This window comes from Ambystoma mexicanum, chromosome 5q (assembly GCF_040938575.1).
Source record: "Ambystoma mexicanum isolate Mex_15411 chromosome 5q, UKY_AmexF1_1, whole genome shotgun sequence".
NCBI classification, from domain to species: Eukaryota; Metazoa; Chordata; class Amphibia; order Caudata; family Ambystomatidae; genus Ambystoma; species Ambystoma mexicanum.
Genome location: NC_090933.1, coordinates 236,682,858 through 236,706,471, shown reverse-complemented (window position 1 = coordinate 236,706,471; position 23,614 = coordinate 236,682,858).

Here is a 23,614-nt window from a genome sequence, read left to right as displayed (position 1 = left end):
GCAGTTATGGTAAGATAAGCAGCCATAACTCGCGCCACCGTGCACTGCTATCACTAACACCCAGGACATCAAAGATGACATCACAAATGTCATTGATGACATCACTGATGACATCACATGTGCATTTACTTTTCATGAAAAGTCTGTAGGAGGGATTCTTATAATGTTGACCAAAAAGTGTGAAGGATCATTTGAATAAATATCATGAGCTAATTAGTGCATTAAAGGCATGGTCTAGTAAAAAATTTTATTGTCCCAATGGGTCGGCCATGTTTTTTTAAGCCTAAGTGGCTCGATTTTAGAAAACTTTCCTATGGACCTTACCCGAGTTTTCGTCCATTAAACGCACGCGAAAACAAGCACCAGGGAGCCACCATTTTCTGATAATCCTATCTTTTCCCCGATCGCCCTGGCGGACCTGCTTTTGCGGCACTAAATCAATTCCCCCGCCCCTGAGCCTGACATTATCAAAACATTCATAATCCCCGCCTCTCCCCGTGACGTTACTGTGCTGCGTAGGCAAACGCGCCCAGTCGTCTTCTGTGCGACTCCACACAGAACCCGGAAACCAACACAGATCAACTCACAACACAGCGCGCCACAATTCGGAATATGAAACTGTACTTTACAATGAAACAGCAACACGGTACATTTGGTAAAGTACATTTATTTGACATTAAATGTTTAAAGAATATTCAGCAATTGCCATATGAACTCCGGAAGCCATTTATTTTCTTTTATCTGTATCCGCAATAACTGTTCCGTTTCATCTTGAGTCACGCGGTGTTCCTTTATAGTACACAGGGTGTTCATTTTCGTAAAAAGAATCACTTTGGAAGCGCGGTGAACCGCAAGGCTGTTCCATCAACTAGGCACTAGTCCAGCCTAAAGGTTGTTATGTTGCTTCTAGCCACTAGTACAGCGTAAGGGCATGTGGGCCCTTGGCGATCGTCCCATAATATGGTGATCGTGCTCCAGTTGTTGACACGAAGCTGCAGGTGTCTGCTGAAGAATCCATCCGCCGGTGTCTCAAACAGATGGCAGTGGCAGTAAAGGATCAAATACCTGTTATGAAAACAAAAAAATTATAATTAGTCTCGCTAGCCGAACTTCATTAATATTACTCATTTTATTTATTACGGCCGATCAGAAACTATTTGCTTGCAAGGGTAGTTCAATGGAGTATGTTCGTCTCTAAAATCAATGCGAAAAGTAACGAGATAAATCGAGGCCAACACACAATGATAAACGACAGTCTACATGCGTGAGGAATGATATGATATATGATATGGCATTTGTAACGCGCCTATACTCAAGTGTTACTAGGCGTGACGAGGCAGGTGGGGAACAAGGGCAGACAGACAACGATCCTACTAGGCCTGGTGTCTTTCTGATCGCGCATGGGGATGGGCTGTACAAGGTTAGTTGAATACAAATTAAATAATAGGGCCAGCTGGTGGCAAGTGCAAGGTAAATGCCGGGAGAAGGGGCTGAAGGATACAGAGACAGTCCCGTAGTGCAGGGAAAAGTGGCTGGGCCATGGAGCGAGATCGGTGAGACCAGTGGACCTGCATGCCCATGTGCCCACTACGAACAGTTTTACTTGCTTTTCCTAGCTCTTCATTCATTCATTTATTCATGCATCCATTCATTAAATCTTCATTCCGGTATAAAAGCGTGTAAAGATTTACTTACATTATATTTGAAATTTCCATTGTGTCTCTTCGTAATGCAGTCTGTAAAACGGACCGTGCTCTTAACAATGATTTTTCGTATACTGACCTAAAACTGAAACTCTGTCTAGTTTCTGAATTTTCTGCCTTATCGTCTCTTACGTTATTGCGCACTCCCTTCAAATGTAGTTCTTTCGGCATGGTCCCTGTCTCAAGGTCAAAAAACAATAGACCCTTATACTTCCAGTGCGACTTGTGGGCCTCATCTGGGCGCTGTCCTTCGCATTCTTTATTTGCAACATCACGTAGTATAGGCATCTGTGAGAACTTGAAGTTTAGAATCCGTCTATGTAGTGCGCCTCAATGTGCAAATGGGAACTGGCTTCTCTCCCAAATGCCACGGCCCGTTTGGCTGGCGCGTTCTAAGTGCCCCAATTTTGTCACCGTTGTCTGCGAGCTTTGCAGCCCAAATTGAGACATTTAATTTTTGGCGGAAGGTCAGGGAAAGTATAAAGTACCACAGGAGTTGAGTTAAAAGTGACATTTATTGTTTGTTTGTTTGTTTTATTATTTGCAATATGCAAGCCTCCCCTCCATTAACAGTGCGCAGCATTTACATTTACATGAGATGAGACATGAGAAAAATATATACATACACATATGTGAGGTGAATAGAGAGAATTCAAAGACCACACCCAGCTTGTTCGCCACCCATGATGGTGACGTTAGGGGTTAGGTTTACAGGTACACTGTACAATACTATTTATTTACAAAAAGACAATCGTATTGCAATTATTTAAACCGGGATTTGTACTTCACAATCAGCTGTGCATCGGGTGGGCATGGCACAGTCGCAATGTTCGGTGGCAATGGATCACTGCTCTGTACAGAAACGTCCAAAATTCCATATCTGTGCTTCTCTAACACAGCAACAATAAGGCCTTTCACAAAGTCGAACTGCATTTCATCATAGACTGGTTTGATCACCCATTGCTTACTTCGTTTTGAAAACACCTTAGTGTAGCGAGGCATCCTTACTTTACCCCTAGTCCTAGATGGTTCACGTCCGACATTGCTGTTATGGGACAAGACCGCTAGTAGAGTGCGATGTTTCATGCCCCGAAAGCTAAAATGCAAGCGCTTTGGCCTGTACTTTAGGCACATATTGTGGAACACCTCCAAATCTCCTGTGTGACAGAATTCTGTCAGTCCTCTCAAATCTCTTGATAGAGTTTTGTCGAAAACAATCTTCTCAATGGCTTTGTGTGTCGGTGAAGATGGAATCAACCACTTCTTCTTCCGTGCCTCCTCTGGGGACAAAGGGCCATGTTCACATTGGTGGAAATGTTCATTTGCTGTCCAGCGGTGAACGTTGGTACAGTGGTGCATCAGTGACCGCCATTTTTCAAGTATTATTTCCACTGACCCCTCACAAGTTTTTGAGCTCCACCAAAGATGGTTGGTGATAGAATGTGACCACTGCAAAATACTTTCAAAACCTTTTTTTTTTCCTGCAGCCGAGATTTTCTTATTGATTGATTTAGCAAGATGTCATACGTCAAATTGATGTTTAATATGTGGGAACTGCTCTCTCATTGTCTTGGCAATTGCAACGTGTCTATCCGTGGCTATGAGGTCTATGTGCATCCCCCTCGATTGTAGATGTTCCACTGATTTTATAAATCGTAGTTTCTCCATGGCCACTGACGATGTACATTGTGTTACCTGCACGACCACCGAACTCACAATTTTCTTACTATCCATGTCCTGAAAGTGGTAGGTGCAGTACTTGGCAGAAAATCCAGGGCTATCGCACAGTCCATCGCCGGCTAGCCTGAATCGTTTGCCTTCGAATGTACTTGCTAGAGACAATTGTTCAAATTTCCAAGCATCACTAATGGCCGGAAACAGATAATCACGTTGGTATGTGTAGTACAGCGCTTTAGAAATGAAATGGAGTCCCACAAACTGAAAGAAGGCCTCTAACTTTCTAAAACTGGAGCCACTAAAAAGTGATGCAGCTGCACACAGTAGATTGCCTGCTGGCATTTTCCCCAGCATTGGTTGTGCAGACCATGAGAACCTATGATTTAACCTACAGGCGGCATTTATTTTGACGTTACTGCCTTTTATTTAACGAGTCACATTAATCAATGGCTCCCACATACATTCCCTCTAATGGAACTCACACATTTCAGCATACTTATAATTTCCATCAAACAACTGTCGAATACAATGTATTTGCTCTCTTTCATTAGACTGTCATCCTGCGTCAACGTTGTTTCGGCCTTTGACGTTGTGGAGATTTCAACACATTGGAAAGTAATATCGCTGATATCAAGTTCTGATGCGTCTATGGATGCTGCGGCTGGTTCATTCACTGTCATTTCAACATTTATTACTTCAACATTGATGGGAGAACACAACAATGTCGACAGGTTTTTTGGTGGCAAATATTTGGCGGGTGTAGATTGTGTAAATTGATCTGCAACTACTTCAGAGCTATCTTCAATACATTCAATAACATCTTCTTGTGGTGGTCCGGTCGCACTGTAGCTATGGTCCAATGCAACTTTGCTGTAGTCTCCAAACACAGTTAATTCATGTTCTGGCCATTGGACATGAGCATCTCGAGCCTGAACACGCCTCGCCTCAATTAATAGTTCCTTCATAGTGTACACGGTCTGGCAAGCCACATCTCTCATTCGCTTCACTGTCTGTGTGTGTATAGTTCTGACACCCACGGGTAACTGGAGGAGATATTGGAAAAGGGATGTTCAGTTTAAACACAAGATTGAGTGTAGTAGAATTGACTGGAAAAAAACATAAAATAGTCCCCACCACAACATTTTTTTTAAAGTTATGAACTGTTTGTAACTAACCTTTTTTTGTTTTTTTTTCTTTGCAACTTTTTTGACTCGACCTTCAACATCTGCACGCTGTAGCTCCGATTCGTTTCCGCATGTCCTCCCTTCCTCTTGCGCTGCAAGGACTATATTTTCTGTATCCGCATAGACAGCACAGAATGAGGCTCCATCGTCTCCCTGAAACATAGTACTTTCATTACTATGTATCAAAATATTGTTAGCATAAAACACACGTGAGGACGAACACACAGGTACATCTCAATAGCCAAATACGATTTAAACATTGTGTGCAACAATCAAAGGACAAGTATTCGACCAGTGATGATCTATTTCGATGGAACTGTCAGTATCCATACCTCTGGCTCTGCATGGACTGCCATGAATGGCTGTATTGGAGAGGAGGCATCCGCATCTCCCTGAAACACATTACTTGCATTAGTATGCTTTTCAATATTGGAAACACAACACACACTTGGGGTCGACGGCACAGGTACATATAAAGAGATAACCGCAAATGATGCATTGTCCAAAAGAATCAAGGAAAATCCAAATATGATCACATTTCATCGACTTATTTCAACGATTCCTTTTCATCTGCATCATCTAAATGAGATGTTGTGATTGGGGTGGAAGCTCCGTCGTCTCCCTGAAACACAGCACTTGGATTAGTATGGTTTTCAATATTGGAAACATAACACACACTTGGGGTCGAACGCACAGGTACATATAAAGAGATAACCGCGAAAGATGCATTGTCCAAAAGAATCAAGGAAAATCCAAATATGATCACATTTCATCGACTTATTTCAACGATTCCTTTACATCTGCATCATCTAAATGAGATGTTGTGATTGTGGTGGAAGCTCCGTCGTCTCCCTGAAACACAGCACTTGCGTTAATAGGGAAGAAAGTATAGCAAATGGAATCACGTTATATGATCACACATGATGGAGCTGTCATTATCCATACCTCGTGCTGCTGAAGAATATCTATGGATGTTGCAAATGTAGTGCGCACTTCTGAAAGCTGTTGCGCCGATTCGTATACTTGAATGTCAGGCTCTGCATCAAGTGCAGGGGTTGACGCTCCATCAACTGCCTGAAACATAGTACTTGCATTAGTGAGGATTACAATTGCGAAAACATAAAATACACCTGGGGTCGACAGCACAGGTACATATCAACGGCTAACCACGAATGAAACATTGTGTAGAACAATCAAACGACAAGAATTCCAGCTCTGATGATGACGCTCGATGGAGCTGTCAGTATTCATACCTCCTGCTGGTGAGGAACATCTAGAAACGTTGTAGATGTGGCGGACGCTTCAGCATCTCCCTGAAAGACAGTACTTGCATTAGTATGGATAACACTAATTATAACTGAAAACAAACACCAGTGGACGATAACTAAGGTGCATATTAATTGGAAAGCAGTAACCAAACATTCTGTAAAATAATTACACGATAGAATAAAACTATTACTTGACATGCATAAAACAAGTCTGTAGCGGATTAGCCTAGTAAGATTACCTGATACGTGCTAGAAGTGGTTGATAACTGCGACCACGTCAAGGATGTAGAATGTTCTTGCTTCAGATTCAAGGGATAGTCAAGAAGTTGTAAAGGTCAATTAATGATTGATAATGAAATGCCAATATTAAAAATAGCCATGTAAGCCGACAGAATACTTGAAAAACGCTCAATACAGCACAGTTCCCTGTCCCCATATATATATACATTGCGTTTGTGGGTTATGAAATCGAAAAAGAATATATTGATAAATGTCATTATTAAAAAAAGTATGCACTCATATCAATATCGAAATTATTACAAGGGATAGAACACCTACAATATCTATTAATCCATTCGGCTACACACTACCGCAAGGCCTAAAGCTAAATCCGGACACTTGACTCACCGGTGGCGGAATGTGGAGGAATAGAGTGGGAATAGCGTTTTCGCGCAATTTCCGTGTCGTTCGCCGTTTATTCTTCTTTGTTACCCAAGAAGTTGTGTACATGTCCAAGGAAAAGTGCCGGCTGCAGATGCGGTATCGATCACCCCTCTTGTCCTCTAAGACTTGTTGGACTCTACTTTCCAGCTCATACAGTGGATATCCGCAATGTCTGACCAATTCTCTTATTCGATCAACAGTTTTCGGGAATACATGCATTGTAGTTCCTTCAGATTTCGCATGGGTCTTCGAAGGGCAACCGCTAATCGAACAGGCAGGCATTGTTGATGAATCTGAAAAGTAAATATCGACATTATTATACAATCTTCAAGAGTATTGATTTGATACAAAAGTAAATGAATCATACAATGATCAATGCAAGGTTTGTTTTGGTCGCAGGAACTATACCAGTTCATTATGTGCTGCTTAGTATTTGCATAAATTGCAGAAATGTATAATTGATGTGACTGAAATCTGAACATGTGACTCGTCCCTTGGATGTTCTGTCTTGCACGAGAAGGAAACATGCTAACATTATTGACTGGACCCCCGAAGGATGCAATTCAATCACAATAGTCACAGATGAAAATAAATAGATCTATTGATAGCATAGCAATGGAAACTCAAGTCAATACCAATGAGACCAATGAATATAGCACTATTTTGTACTCTACTGGAAAATAGATAGAAATTTAAAAATCTGCGAAATATAACCAGGATACATGGCCTTACCTTGACCAACAAACAGTTGGGTTCAGCAAGCAGAGCAGTATGTTGCGGGAGAATAGGTGGATGGCCACAGGTAGCGCACTGATGGGTATGCTCGAAGCGGTCGGTCACAGAGTTCACGGATAGCACGACGACAAGCAGATTAGCATAGATCTCAGTGGTTCCCAGGTAGCACGTTCAAGAGTTGACTTGCAAAGCACAAAGATGTTCTCATGAGACATATCGAGTGGTTTTTAAAGTATTAGAAACTGGGGTGTGTTTGTGAATGAATGACGTATGTATGTCATGGTATTAGGGGGGCGGCCTGCCTCAGGGGAGGCCTGCCTGGAGACACGGGGTCTGAGGAGGCCATGTGACCGATGGCCCCTTGGCGTGGGACACCTTTTGAAGTGTACATGTAGTTTGGCACCTTGGCCTTTCGCGCCCCGGACAGCCCCCCATGCCAGCGCTCATCCCCGGGTGTGAACCGCCTTTGATAGAGGGGGGTGGGATGGATGGCCCTGGGGCGTGCAGATAAGGCACAGGAAGACTGCTGAATGGAGACACACTTATGTGGATTACAGGGGGGCGGCCTGCCTCAGGGGAGGCCTGCCTGGAGACACGGGGTCTGAGGAGGCCATGTGACCGATGGCCCCTTGGCGTGGGACACCTTTTGAAGTGTACATGTAGTTTGGCACCTTGGCCTTTCGCGCCCCGGACAGCCCCCATGCCAGCGCTCATCCCCGGGTGTGAACCGCCTTTGATAGAGGGGGGTGGGATGGATGGCCCTGGGGCGTGCAGATAAGGCACAGGAAGACTGCTGAATGGAGACACACTTTTGTGGATTGCAGGTGGGCAGCCTGCCTCAGGGGAGGCCTGCCTGGAGACACGGGGTCTGAGGAGGCCATGTGACCGATGGCCCCTTGGCGTGGGACACCTTTTGAAGTGTACATGTAGTTTGGCACCTTGGCCGTTTGCGCCCGTCACAGCCCCCCATGCCAGCGCGCATCCACCGGCGCGAACCGCCTTTATATCAATATACAGTATATCGCCTTTATATCAATGATAGTATATCGTTGCTTATCAATAACAAATGCCACATACCGGAGATTCTTGTGAGCACAGACCCACACTTCAACCGGTGTATTATAGTGGCCAAGACCCTAGGGCCTGTATAATCCAATGGTAATTGTTAGTATAGATATATGTGTGACTTCTATAGAGACATAACCTACTGAAAGACTTTGAACAAGTGTTATTTAGTGCATGCATTATCGAGAATATGTTATGTTAGCTTAGATAGATAGTGACCACCCTGCTTCACAGCGACCAGACCTTCACCCATTCGGAGCACAGGTGTCTGACGTCCATCCTTGAATGGAGACACACTTGATTCATTTAAAAAATCGAGACAAACGTTGTTAAAATATATGTGGTGTTTTATTTTGTATCTTATTTTCATGACACAATAATACAAGACTTTAAAGATTATACAGGTCAGGTTGCAGCACAGCGAGAGAAAATCCCCTTTACTGACCGCTGTCACTCAGGAACGTTTCTCTAATGGCACGAACGGCACAGGCGGGTATCACTCTTCGAACGCGGTGTCCAAGCCTCCCGTGAAGCCACCATGTAAAGGAACGATAGGCCACCAGCCTGTACCACCTGTGAAAAGGAATGAAACAAACTGTTTTTAAATGACCCAAATAAGTTTAATAAACGTTTGTTGTCAATGACAATTCTTGTAACTAATGGCATTTTACACGGACAAATGCTATCTAGACAATGCACACTATTGAATGACTTACATGCGTTACAATGATATGTAGATGTAATTTTGGATATAGTAGAAGAACATGAAATAGGAGTGGCACGACAAGCAGAGTATACTTACTCATTACTCGGATTACGAGGACGAACAGTTGCTCGAAGTTCGTGCATAAGCACCATCATTATTCTCAACACGGCCCGTGTGAGGCAGGCTGCCCTGAAGTCTGGCAGCTCGGTGATGCATTGCGGTCGTGGCTCGCCTTCCGAAATGTAGGCCAGGCATCCCGAGTTTTCTCGGCAGCAGCAGTTCTCGTCCTCAGTTGGCATTAGCTCGCACCGATTGCATGTGCACCAGGTGGAGACGCCGTCCATTGGACTAGGCCCAGGCTCTTCATCTGTTGATTCGTCCTGCCAACTGCCGTCCGAATCCCCATCGTTTTCGCGTGCTTCCCTTTCCAGTAGTTCCTCCTCGGTATACTCGGGCTCGTACATGTAGGGCATTATTGTAGCCATTGTGTGTTAAACAAACTAAAATAATTTATAGCGGTGGTACTGATATCTGTTCACACGGGCTACAAGCGGCGAAGGTAGCTGACCAGAGCACTGAAATGAGTCACAGAATACTCAAAGTAACACAGAGAGAGGAATAGAATCGAAAACTGCTGCTGTGTGTTGTGAAACGGTCTGTTTATACTTATTGAGGAGAGAGGCGTCCTGCCATTTCCATGGCGACACGTCATTAGCTGAAGTGCAGCGAATGTTGACACAAGACGTGCTTTGGCGTTGGGAAATGGGCGGTACGAGTCTGCTGATGACAGGCTCAGGGGCGGGGGAATTGATTTAGTGCCGCAAAGGTAGGTCCGCCAGGCCAATCGGGGAAAAGATAGGATTATCAGAAAATGGCGGCTCCCTGGTGCTTGTTTTCGCGTGCGTTTAATGGACAAAAACTCGGGTAAGGTCCATAGGAAAGTTTTCTAAAATCGAGCCACTTAGGCTTAAAAAAACATGGCCGACCCGTTGGGACAATAAAAATTTTTACTAGACCATGCCTTTAAGCAATGCATTGATATAAATAGCATTCTATTATGAAGTTCTATCCAGTATACTAAGCAACTCATGCAGAAACTTAGGCAGTGTGTGCAGTATACATGATGAAGGTGCAATATTCACAATCTTGCCATGTAGAATAATGAAATGATAACTGCTTTCTTATTAGAGTTTTGCGTACTGTGAAATATGTAATAAGTAGCTAATAAAACCCACTTAATACATAATTACACTTAATAGTGACAAAACACAAAGAGATAACAACACATACAAATATGAGTATATACAGGGACAGAGAAGTAAGCAAAAAAGCAGAAGTAGTAGCAGAAAGTGTTCATAACCTAACTGATTATCTTTATGCAGAGAAATGATTGCTCTGTTTCAAAGCTGCTACTTACTGTATGTATGTGTATCAAATTATGTCAGTGAACCCTAAGGAAAGGAGTGTGAGTACAATGTATACAAATATGAACATATACAGGGAAGGTATAGTAATAAAAATAAAACTATGAGAAAGTGCTGATAACTCTAATTTTTATCTTCATTCACAGAAAGGATTGCTCTCTTTCAAGCCTGTGTCTTCCGCTACATATATGTTTCATATGATATGACTTGACCCTAAGTCTACAAATATAGTACCTTTTCAATTTTTACTTCCTGACTGTTACTGAAGAAAACTATGTGGCTTAGATATGTCAGTAAAGGAAAAAAAGGGAGAGCCAGCCATGTGATGTCATCAGTGATGTCATCAATGACATTTGTGATGTCATCTTTGATGTCCTGGGTGTTAGTGTTAGCAGTGCACGGTGGCGCGAGTTATGGTTGCTTATCTTACCATAAGTGCCGAATTTCAGGGGTTTTTCGGTTTTACTTTGAACCATAATGTCCCTTTAACAAAGTTTTTTACTGAATTTGATAGGTTTTTAGTAGCGCAACTTAACCATAACGTTCCTTTTAACAAAGTTCTTTCACTGAATTTCATAGGTTTTCAGTAGCACAACTTAACCATTACGTCCCTTTTAACAACATTTTTTCACTGAATTTCATAGGTTTTTAGTAGCGCAACTTAACCATAACGTCCCTTTTAACAAAGTTTTTTCACTGAATTTCATAGGTTTTTAGTAGCGCAACTTAACCATAACGTCCCTTTAACAAAGTTATTTTACTCAATTTCATAGTTTTTTAGTAGCACAACTTAACAATAATAACTTTGAGTTTATGTACATGTAATATGGAACATACTGAACCCTTTCTACTGAATTTGACGGTTCGCGGACATGTTCGGACAATAGTACCAGCACCTAAAAACTCTGGGGGGCTATGTGGAATTGTTATATCATAACATAGGAACATTTAACAAATTCACAAAGCAGCACACATACAAAGTATATGTAGTAATACTTAAGAAATGTAACCCATATATGTAACACACTAACCATTCATTTAAATACAATATGTTCTAAAATGGAATATACCAAAAGAAGATAAAGTGGCTTCCAACATAATTACCTCACAGACACTCCACAACTAACAGTAAGACCAGACGTATAGACTACTGATTACATATTTTACCAGAAATAGTAAGTGCACTTAATTTTACTCATATATTAATAAACTTTCTATATTAGAAAAAAAAACATATTACTTTTTTGTTTTCTGACAGACATGTGTAGTACTCTGGACTGGCTAGAGGAGCATTTCCCACGAGACAAAATGTTAGAAGATAGTCCACCTAATGGTACACACTTTACTATATAAACCAATTAATAAATATTATTTTGTATACATTCAACATATATATATTTTTTTTTTACAGACCTTACAAAAAGTGCAACTTCCAAAGAAAAAGAAGCAGTGGATAACACTCTTAAACACATTACCCACAAAATGGACCAACTTATGGCAAATTTTACAGATTTAAAGAACTTTGTGGAAGATCACCTAAAACCACCAACAACATACCATTGTCCCACCTGTACTTGTCCCCCCTCACCATATCCCATTCATTTAACCCCAAACTCTCTCCATGGACCACAACGTTTTGATGAGATTTCCATCCCTACTTCACCTGATCCCACTTATATTGAAAACCCTAATGCTCCTGTTTTTGGTTCCGTTTCTGCCCCACCTTCTCAGTTATAAATTGTTTATATATGTTAAATAAAGTTACTTTTTTATATTGTGTTGTAATTACTTTCACTTCTTTGTGGTAAAACCAATTTAGGTGTCCAAGGACAGCGTGGTTATTCGGAAATGTTCATAAATAAATGAAAATGTAAGTGTCCTGAGGACACTATATCTGTCCGTAATGTTCTCATGCAAGTTGAAAATGTTCTAAGAACACTCGTAGTGTCCTGAAATGTTCGTAAATAAATGAAAATGGAGGTGTCCTTAAGAACACTATGCCTGTTCGTAGTGTTCGCTAGCAAGTTGAAACTGTTCTAAGAACACTCGTGGTGTCCTGAATTGTTCATAAATAAACGAAAATGGAGGTGTGCTTGAGACGCTATATCTGTCCGTATTGTGCACACGTAAATTAAACTGTGCTAAGAACAAACGGCTGTCCGTAACTGTTCGTTTTACGTGTGACGCACTTTTAATTAGTTCAGGACCCGAACACTGTCCGTAGAACATCAACACGCATGCGCAAAACAATGTCCGTACATTGGGTGTCCTGCGGACGGCTGCTACCTTAGCGAACATGCTCATGAAACAATCATGTGACCGCGCCCACGCTGATCGCGTGTTCTGAATGCGGACACTGTTCGTGTCCCCGAACACTTTAAAAGTACATTTCCAAGTAATCCACAATATTTCTCATTGAAAACTCAACATACCACAAATCCCACATACTAATCCTAAGTTTCCACATAGTTTTTGTGACTTTTTGAACCTTTTTTGGTGTTCGATCTGTCTTGCAGACGGCGCGCATGTCCGCGAACCGCGCACAAGCACCCCTATAAAAGACCATGCCCTAGAGCTCATTCTCATTGTGTTTCTGGCTATTCTACAGAGCACAGAGATTTTTGCTGCAACCTGCAGATTTCCATTTTCAACCTGATGGCTTCTGTGGCTCCACTGCTGCCACCTGGTGCTGTATCTGCCTCAGCACCACCCCCACCCCCACCACCACTACCACCTTCCCAAGGGCCTGAAGAGGGGAACAGGAGTGAGGATACAGAGGAGGAAGAAGAGGATGACGAGAATGAGGTAGAGGAAAACCCTACTACCCGCCCTCGACGTGATTCTTGGGTGTGGCGGTTGTTTACCGTTCATGGGAATGGCCCTAAGGCTCGTGCAAACCGTTTCACCTGCAATGAGTGCAAAATGGTACTCAGTCGTGGGAGGCATGGTTCGTACAGCTTTGGGACTACGACCATGAAGCGACACCTGAACTCATTCCACACTGGGGCCATTTGCAAGGTTGTACCTTGCGAAGAGCGTAGTAGGTTGATTGCCTCTACTTCATCCTCCGTTTCTGATCCTGTCACCACAAGGAACACCTCTCTGGGACAGCGTCTTCCTCAAGCTGCCTCACAGGCCATACAGAATTCTGATGACCCTTACCTTTCGAGGGTCACAGTTGTATGTATGTACTGTGACACAGTACTCTGCAGGGGGGAGCGACTTCGCAGTGCTTTTGAGACTATCGTCTCAGAGCACGAGAAGACCTGCTCACTACCCAAATAAAACCCACTCTACATCTTCCTCTCTCAGCTCGCCCTTTCTTATCCCTGTGGTTGGTGTCCCCCCCTTTCCCCTCCTCTACTAGTGTGTTGTGTGTAAAAAACCAAAAAAAATACAAAATAACAAAAATCAACAAAAAAAATAAGGCTCTTTTCAGAGCCGCCTTTCACAGTTAAAAAACAGAAGTAAAGATAAATAACGCAGGGCCCTTTCTATTTCTTGAAAGTCCGCGGACAGTTCGCGAACATAAAAAAAATTGGGATGCTACCCTATTGTAACCATTGCATTTTTCTCTGGGAGGAAGTGGTGGCTCTGAAAAGAACCTTTAGGAGGTGTTTGTATGTCAAAAATGATAAATACGTAACACCTACTTCGAAATGCATGCTGCATTTCTAAAAAAGGTTGCAATGCATTTTGTACATTTCTCAGAAAAATCGGATTGCCAGCATAGGTAAGATGGACTCCATCTCTGCGAAAAATGTATGTACTACGAAACATAATATTTTCATTGTGAAAAGAGGACATGACAAAATCTCTTAGGAAGGCACAAACAGCCTTATTGACATTACGCCTTGCTTTCTCCATTTGTGGACCACATGAGAAAGAACGAAGCCACATTTGTCTCTGCGCAATCCGTGAAAAAATTACTTTGGAGTTTGGAAACATGTCCATGATCTTCTGAAGTCCTTCTTTCATTGCAAATTGCAAAGAAATTCCATACACATGTCCTAAACTTTTCCCTCCACAATGAATTACAATTATGTCTGGATGTTCCTCTATCTTCAAAGTTGCACAGAGAAGTAGCAAGTCCAGCCACTTCATTCCACGCACTCCATGCCAGTGCACTTCCACATGTGGGAATCCAAGATCTATAGATACTCCACAGCTTTCTGCATGCACCTTCAACCAATGTATCCACGAGTCTCCCAAAATCCACACAATCTCTTTTTTAAAAAACTCAGCCATAGCTATCTGTTCTTCTCTCAGCAAAAAGAATATCTGAGAAAACCTCTCCTAGCACAACACACTCACTAAACTTTACTGACCAATCCCTTGCTACATTCAATCTCATTTGCATGCCTCCCCACCCCAAATTCCCCGGATGTAATACGCGGTGTCCTAGAACTACCGCCATGTCCGCGAACATATCGTAACATGACAGCCCTTCTACCATTTCCACTTCACTCTCTGTGCCATTCCCTCATTGGATGTAGCTAAGAAATCACATGACCATCCACCAATCAAATCCAAGACCTCTACATGTAACTGCATCATCATAAATCAGCACTGCAAATGTACGGTGAATCTCTCGGACTACAAGTCTCATACCATTGGCAAGCACGATCTACGTAAAATACTAGAAAAGCCTCCAAGATTTCTACTTGCAGCTTCGTCCATATCCATATGCATGAACACAAAATACAGGTATGCATATTTTCTATACAGTACATGAACACATTTTCTAACCGACTTTTATCTTGTATAATCTGCAAAATGAATCTACGATCATTTTTTCATTCTCCTAAAATGAACTGTGACTTACAAACCTTTATACCGTTTAATTTCTTCGTATACACACACACACGCAAATAATGTTAAACTAACATTTTTGAAATAAAATATATAGACTACATATGATCAAACAAAATTACATGCACACTCTATCATCAAATCTCAAACAATAATATTTGTACAAACACATACTTGGTTTTAATTTTTTTAGTTTATATAATTACTTACTCCCTCTTACGTGGAAAAGCAGGCTATCACATGGACTCACTATTACGTGGAAAACCTTAGTTACAGGAATAGTGGTATACAGTGGTACATTATGATTTTGACAAGCCATAGTAAAGATATTTTCTTTCCTACAGTTAGTCATAAGATAGTTTTAATGGTTTTGAGGAAGGCGCTGAGCATTTCAATTTAAAAAATCTAAATTAAAAACAGCGCTATATACAAACCGAATTACTAATTTCTTTCTTTTACAATTGCAGTGAAGACCATTCTCCTGAAAATAAGCAGGCAAATTTGAATTACAATGAACAACTAAGAAGCAAACTGCTCATTTTAGAAAAAAAGTAAGTAGATTGGTACCATAATATTTGAATTATTACTCAAACACACTCTAATGTTAATTCATGCTACTTCTGTGCCTAAAAATAGAGATTCTGCACCATTCTGACCAAAAATCCTCCCGTCTTAAACAGTGATTTACTGGCAGAATGGCCCACAAATTCCTATTTTTTCGCCACACAAATTACCCAACTCATCCACTAGAATTTAGATGTTGTAGAAGAAACTACTGTTTTAATTGTATAGCTTTAGATATACTATTTATACTTCTCCACACCACTGGCTTACTTTTTTCTGTCATCTGAACCCCAGTTTATTAACACATTAATTCAAGAATACCCATCCCTAGTAGTTGTACTTCCCAATGCACAATCACACACCCTTACATACGTCTTTATCATCTCACTCAAACACTCATGCACACAACACACATGCATTGCAGAACACCCCAACCCATACCTTCTGTATTTTTTTCAACAGACCCTAAAGCATGCCTACCAAAAAGCAACTCTGTAGAAAGGAACGCAGAAGTAGAGCAAATGAAAAGAAAAGTCTCCAACATAAACATCCATCTATAGCAGAATTTGTAAAAAAAAGTTGAAACACAACAGCTAATACAGTCATGTAGTGAAACAGAAGAAGTTTCTAGTACAAAAACTTTGCCTCCTCTATCAAAAAGTAAAACAACCCAAAAAACAATTAACAGAAAATCAACTATCACTACAAATAAAACTTCTTCTATAAATCTTGATATAGTACAAAGTAAACATACCAAGAAAAGTATTTTAGCCAAAATGTTCCGTCAAAAAGTCCTTCAAAATCTTATAAAAACAGGAGAGAAACCGGTTCAACACTTCAAACCTATCGTAGGAAAGTAATCTTAGAAGCGTTGATAGACAGTGCACTTCTTCTCAAAAGAAAGTTATTTATTTTAGTGTTAAACAGAATGAAACCACTAGCAAAACTAATAACTAAATTACAAAAAAGACTTCTCAATAAACGAAATGTCAACAGAAATAACTTCTTAAATATCTGTGGAGGTGAATGAAGTCACACTACAAGCACAGAACCATACTTTAATGAAGAAACCTACAAACAAAAGCAAACAAATACAATTACCATACATAGCAGTGGTCGAGGTTATGAAAACGTTAATAATACCATAATGGAACAAGAAGTACTCCTTACAAAAATATGCCCTGAAAACGTAGATTTACCCCTCCATTCAAGTGAATCAGAACATCTAGTGTACAAATGGCCATGCACGTCAATGTGTAACATTCCCAAAAAAATTTTCAAGTCTTTACGCCAATTCCTCAATCAATATGTGAAAAGCAAAGACAAAATCAAAATTAAACTACTGCAAAATATGGATGCTTGTCCAGTACGCAAGTACACAGGACTACAAGGACATTCATTGGCCTGCATTACAGGACCTACTTGCAAAACACCCTTCCATGATATCAAAAGGATATCAACACATCATGCAAGTATAAGAAATCTAGTTTATAAACTGTACTATGCTAAAAGTCCTGCTTTAGCACTAGCCAATTTAAATAACATTCTTCTACATGGTACAGGAAAAGATCTACTAGAAGAAATCGACTATATCCAGACAAAATATTTTGGAAGTGAAACCCACTTACAAGATGAATTAGCTGTAAACCAACTTCGAAAGAAATCTGCACATGGCAACCTTTCACTACCCACATACAAAAAAGAAATACTAAAATTTGAAAGTACTTCAGCTGAAGTACCAAACCACGTGTGTGTATGTTGCCGCAGAACTTTTTATAAAAGTAACACAAAAACTGTCGACCTATCATACGAAATAGAAGACAATGAAGATTCTAAATGGTTTGAATTAGCTCTCTACCTTATAGCAGAAAACAAATACAAAATAACTGACCCCATAATACTTTGCAGTTACTGCACTACAAAACTTGACAACAACCAAACTCCTTCACGTGCTATCACAAATAACTTGGAATTATATCCACTACCAAAACCCCTTCAACAACTTCATTTATATGAGAGCATCATAATTCAAACAGTGCACCCATTTCAAGCAATAATACGCCTTCAACCAAAAACTGCGAAATTACCTCCCTCTGAATTAGTAAAAGGTATTCGTGGAAAATAGTGTATTTACCATTAGATCTAAAAGAAAATGTGCACACTCTAGGAGTGCAACGTCCAATGCAGCAATCTTTAATTATCTTGGTAAATGGAGTACCTACAAAAGACAAAAAAATTTGCCAACACTGGTATATTTACATAAAATTAGAAAAGCCCTGCAATATCTTAAAGAGAATAATGAATATTACAAAGAAATTAATATTGAAGAAAACTTGAAAGATACAACTGAAATAATTCAAGAGACACAAGAAGCTGGTCAATTTGAGCTCCTAGATCCTGCAACAATATCAAACACTTTATACCATTATACAATTCATCCATTGCACTCTAATGACACCATAGAAGATGCACTGGAAACGTACCAAATGCGTCAAACAAAAGGATCACCAATCAGCATATGGGAAAAAAGTATAGAAGCACATGCTTTTCCTCTACTCTTTCCTACTGGCAAAGGAGGAAGATACAATGATAGACCTATTCAAATATCAGCATCAGAATATCGCTCATTACGAATGTATTCTGAAGATCCCAGATTTTGACAAAATGTGGAATACATATTCCACCTACTCTTTGAAAGTGAACTAGCAACTTTATGTTACGGAGTTGCACACATATTAAAATCAGGATCACACTTTCAAAACATGACAGCTACACAATTATTACAAAAAGTTCAACAAAAAGATGAGGTTTTACAAGCAAATCTTACAAATCTATTAGCAAATATGCATGGTACTAAAGAGTACTGGTTTCGACGTCATGGAGATGTACGTTGTATGATCAGAAACCCTGGCCCACCCACTTGGTTTGTTACATTAAGTTGTGCAGAATATGCATGGGAAGATTTACATGGTTTCCTACGCATATCAAATGAAAACAAAACAAACATAGATATACTAACACCTGGAGAACTTTGTTCACAGAATCCTGTTAATGTTTCAAGATATTTTCACCATCGCTTCATTGCTATGCTACATTTTATTTGTAACAATACTGTTCCTCCCCTTGGAGAAGTGCAACACTTCTTTTGGAGAAAAGAATACCAAGCCAGAGGAGCACCACATGTCCACTTGCTTTTATGAATTAAAGATGCTCCTAAATTTGGTCAAGACAGTGATGCCACTGTTTTACAGTTTATTGAAAAATATGTCACTTGTGAAATTCCATCAGAATCCGCAAATAGTGATCTTCATGCAAACATTTTACAATTCCAAAGACACAAATGTGGCAAATATTTTCGTCACAAATACAAAAACAAAGGGAAATACTACACCAAATGCCGATTTGGTTTCCCTAGACCAGTTACAAATACAGGTCAAGTGAACAACCTTATGTCGTCAGTTAGACATAGTGTTAAAGGTAAGTCACCTAAAAATATATATTGCATAAAAATAAAAGAAGAAGAAAAATATATCAATGATTACAATGCAATCATTGCTCACTTATGGAATGCAAACATAGACGTGCAGTACATTGCAGACAATTCTACTGCAGTTACACGATATGTCACAGCATACTTAACCAAATCAGAAAAGACAGAGCTCCAAGAGCTCTGGAATGACCTGTCATCAGATAAAACAGTGTCGCAGAAATTATACAGCTTGGGCATAAAAATGCTGCCCCATAGAGAATGTGGATCCTATGAAGCAGCTGATCGATTAACTGGTACTGCATTGTATGGTAAATCTGCAAATATATTATGGCTAAGTCTTGGTCCAGCTAAATCTAGAAAAAGAGTTCTAAAATCATACGAAGATATAGAAACAATAGCCAAACATGATCCCAACAGCCAAGACATTTTAAAAAACAATTTATTGGACACATACTACCCAAACAGGAGTACCACTTTGGAAACCATGGGCCTCTATACAACTCAGGCGGTAAGGTGTTTACGGCGCCGTAAACAGCGCCGACCCTTACCGCCTGAGTACGAGGTCCCTTAGCGCCATGGCGGATTTAACACCTGCTTTTAGCAGGTGTTAAAATCCATGGCGCTAAGGGACCATGGAGTTAATTACGCCACCGTAATTTACGGTGGCGTAATTAACGCCTTCCCCACTCCCATTATGCCCTATGGGGCAAAAATGGGAATGGGGAAGGGTAAATGGGGATTGGGGACTTACCGCCCCGCCAAACTCGGAATGGGGCGGTAAGTCCGCCAACCACCATGGCGTAAACGTAGTTTACGCCATGGTGGTAAAGTCACGGCCCAGGCGGTAACTTACCGCCTCGGTCGTAATGAGGCCCCATGAGTCTATACCACATAGCCCAAAACTACACATACAAAAATAATATAAAACCTGATTAACAAAACCGTAAATACAAAGTGACAAACTGTGAAGGCAGCTTAGTAAAACTCACCAAACCAATTAATCATATCAAATTGTCATTAAAGACTCCTCAACATAAAGAAGTATATTACATGTCCCTGCTACAACTCTTTAAACCATGGAGAAAAGAAGAAGAAATACTAGATAACTATGACTCATAAGAAGACGCTTTCAAAGCAAATGAAAGCAGTATAACTGATGTAAACTTTGCACAGTACAAAACAATGTTGCACAATGAACAGCAACACGAAGAACTCCAGGTCCAACTAGATAAGGACACTCCTGACAGTAGTCAACCTTCTGTCACAGGAAGCCAAGAACCACTGGGAGACCCACTAATAACAAATGATGCAGAATTAGCTATGATAGAAGTAGAAAACACCATGTGTCAGTATGAAGAAAAAGAAGACTTAACTATACTACAATCAAAGCTAAACAATGAGCAACGTAGCATTTTTCAAGAAGTAACAAAAGAAATTGCACATGGTGTACAACATGAAAACAAAGAATGCACCTGTCAAAATTACAAACCTATACTATTTTATGTCAGTGGTGAAGCTGGTTCTGGCAAAACATTCCTAATCAAAATCGTCAGTAAGTTCCTTCAACAATTGACAAACAACAAACTGTCAGCTGTTGTCACTGCCCCCACAGGTTTAGCTGCCTACAACATAGGTGGTGTCACGTTACACCGATTACTACTCCTGCCAGTAGAACACCAAAACAAATTAGATTATTACAAACTTTCTGCAGAAGCTGCAATGGAACTACACAGAGTATTGAAACAAATGAAAATGCTACTAATAGTTGAAGTGAGCATGGTGTCCAACCTAATGTTGGCTTTGATTCACCTCAGATTACAAGAAGTACTCAAAACAAACTATGAAGAGCTCTTGGCAGGAAAACACATTATTGTTTTCGGAGATCTTCTTCAATTGACACCAGTAAAAGGTGAGCCTATTTTTAAAACATTAGGACACAAACTCTGCAGTAAAACTGTTGGCAGCATTGGAAATGTCAACATTTGGCAACATTTCCAATACAGAGAATTAACAGAAAACATGCGCCAATCTGCAGATCTCACTCATGCCAACATCTTAAAAAGTATCAGAGTTGGTATACTTTCTAAAGAAGCAGAAGCAATATTGAAAACCCAGCACATTCATGCACTTTATGGTGATAATGCATGTGCTACAGGTGTTATGGAACAATTAGCCCAAAAAAATGTCAATTGTATGGCCTTAATGCCAACTCTTGCAAGCTGTTTCAAATTCAATGAAATAATGTTAAGTAAAGAAATGCAACCAATAATGGAAATTAGCGCCACAGACAAACTAGATGTAAATGGAATGACACTACCCATGTGTGACCAAGCCACAACAAGACTAAATAGTTTAGAAAAATCAACCTCAAACACAGCAGGCTTGGAAAAGATATTAAAATTATCCTTAAATTGCAGAGTAATGCTGAAAAGTAACCTTGACGTGGACCAAGGACTAGTTAATGGAGCACTGGGTACAGTTGTTGGCTTCCAAACATACCCACGTGACAACAAAATTCAGTTTGTCAATATTCTCTTTGACAAACTTTTAGAAGTAAAAAGAATGAGACGCTCAACAGCTCGATTCCTTCTCTTCAAAGACATGTATGTACGCAGAGAATAATTTTCTCTAACTCCTCCATACGCAGTCACCATTCATAAATCACAAGGTCTTACCCTAGACAAAGCAGTGATAGACATTGGTAATACAGTCTTTAAAGAAGGCATGAGCTACGTAGCACTATCACGCTTACGTACACTTGAGGGTCTATTTCTAATCAACTTTGAGGCAAGTAAAATAAACGCTGATATTCCTTGCATTTTAGAATACAACAGACTTCGTTCACTATTCACTCCCCATCTAAACACATATTCTGTTCCACAAAAAGTAAAACATTATAAAAGAAAAATAAATCAAACAGAAAAGCAACAGGATGTCACTGCAAATCCTCCAAAGAGAGTAAAAGAAAGTAATACTTCATAAAGTGCCACAAGCAAAAAAGAATCAATTAGGGAAAATAAACCAGGTACTTCTTCAAAGAAGGAAGACACACTCCAAAAAAAGCAGTCCGATACAGAACTACCTGGTCCATTTAAACTCTCAAATATAGTTGGTGTAAGTTGCTACGCAAATGTTGCAATGAATATTCTATTTCAATTACCACCAATTGTTGACAACATTTACTTACACAGTGCAGACCCATTGTGTTTGCAAATGTTAGTACTTCACAGAAATGCAGCAAACAATCCTGACAACACGTATAGTGTTTATGGAATAAGACAACAATTGGACTACTGTGCTGGAATGCTGAAATTCACTATAAACTCACAGGAAGATCCACAAGAATTTCTAATGTACTTACTATTAGTACTGGAAAACAAAAACATACCTATAAATGAAATCTTCCAGATTTGATACATGTGGAAACATACATGCACTCTCTGCAACAATGTGACACAAGAACAAATCCCCAATGAGCGCTTTGTGTATATATCAATACCTAATTGTGAATCCATTCCATTTCAGCAACTTGTACAAAATGCAAACCACGGTAGATTATGTTCGACCTGCAATTCAGATAATCGCTCCACGTTAGTAATACAAACACATAGTAAATACGTAATACTAATGCTTCTACGTTACAATGCAGATGGTACCAAAAAGAACTGCAAGCTGACTGGATTCACACATGGTCAAATATCACTTGGTAGGAAAACCTTCACAACAATAGGTATAATCTACCACGCAGGAGTCACAACCAACTCAGGGCACTACATTGCATATATAAAAAAAAATGTGGATGGTTTGAATGTAATGATAGTACCGTTACTCTAAAGCAGAGATTACCAGCAAATCTTACAAACGCTTATTTAATGTTCTTAAAACCAAAATTTGATAACTAAACTGTACTTAAACCTCAAGTACACTTGTAGTAAAAAAATATAAACTGTCACAATATTCCAAAAGCTATCTAACTGCCCAAAGATGCTACAATAACTAATCAGATAAATTAATACCACTCAAATAGAGCAACAAATAGACAGTTAGAATACGCCAATTGGTATCTAACTGTCCCAAACTTTAGAAATATCCAAATAAGAGCAAAAAATAGACAGTTAGAATACGCCAATTGGTATCTAACTGTCCCAAAATTTAGAAATATCCAAATAGATAAAGCAATACCATGAAATTATATAAAAAAATAAACAGTTAGAATACGCCTACTGGTATCTAACTGCTCCAAAATTTTACAATATCCAAACAAATACCTAATATCTTACTGCTGCCAAAAACTGGAACAATCCAATGTATAAAGCATTAGCC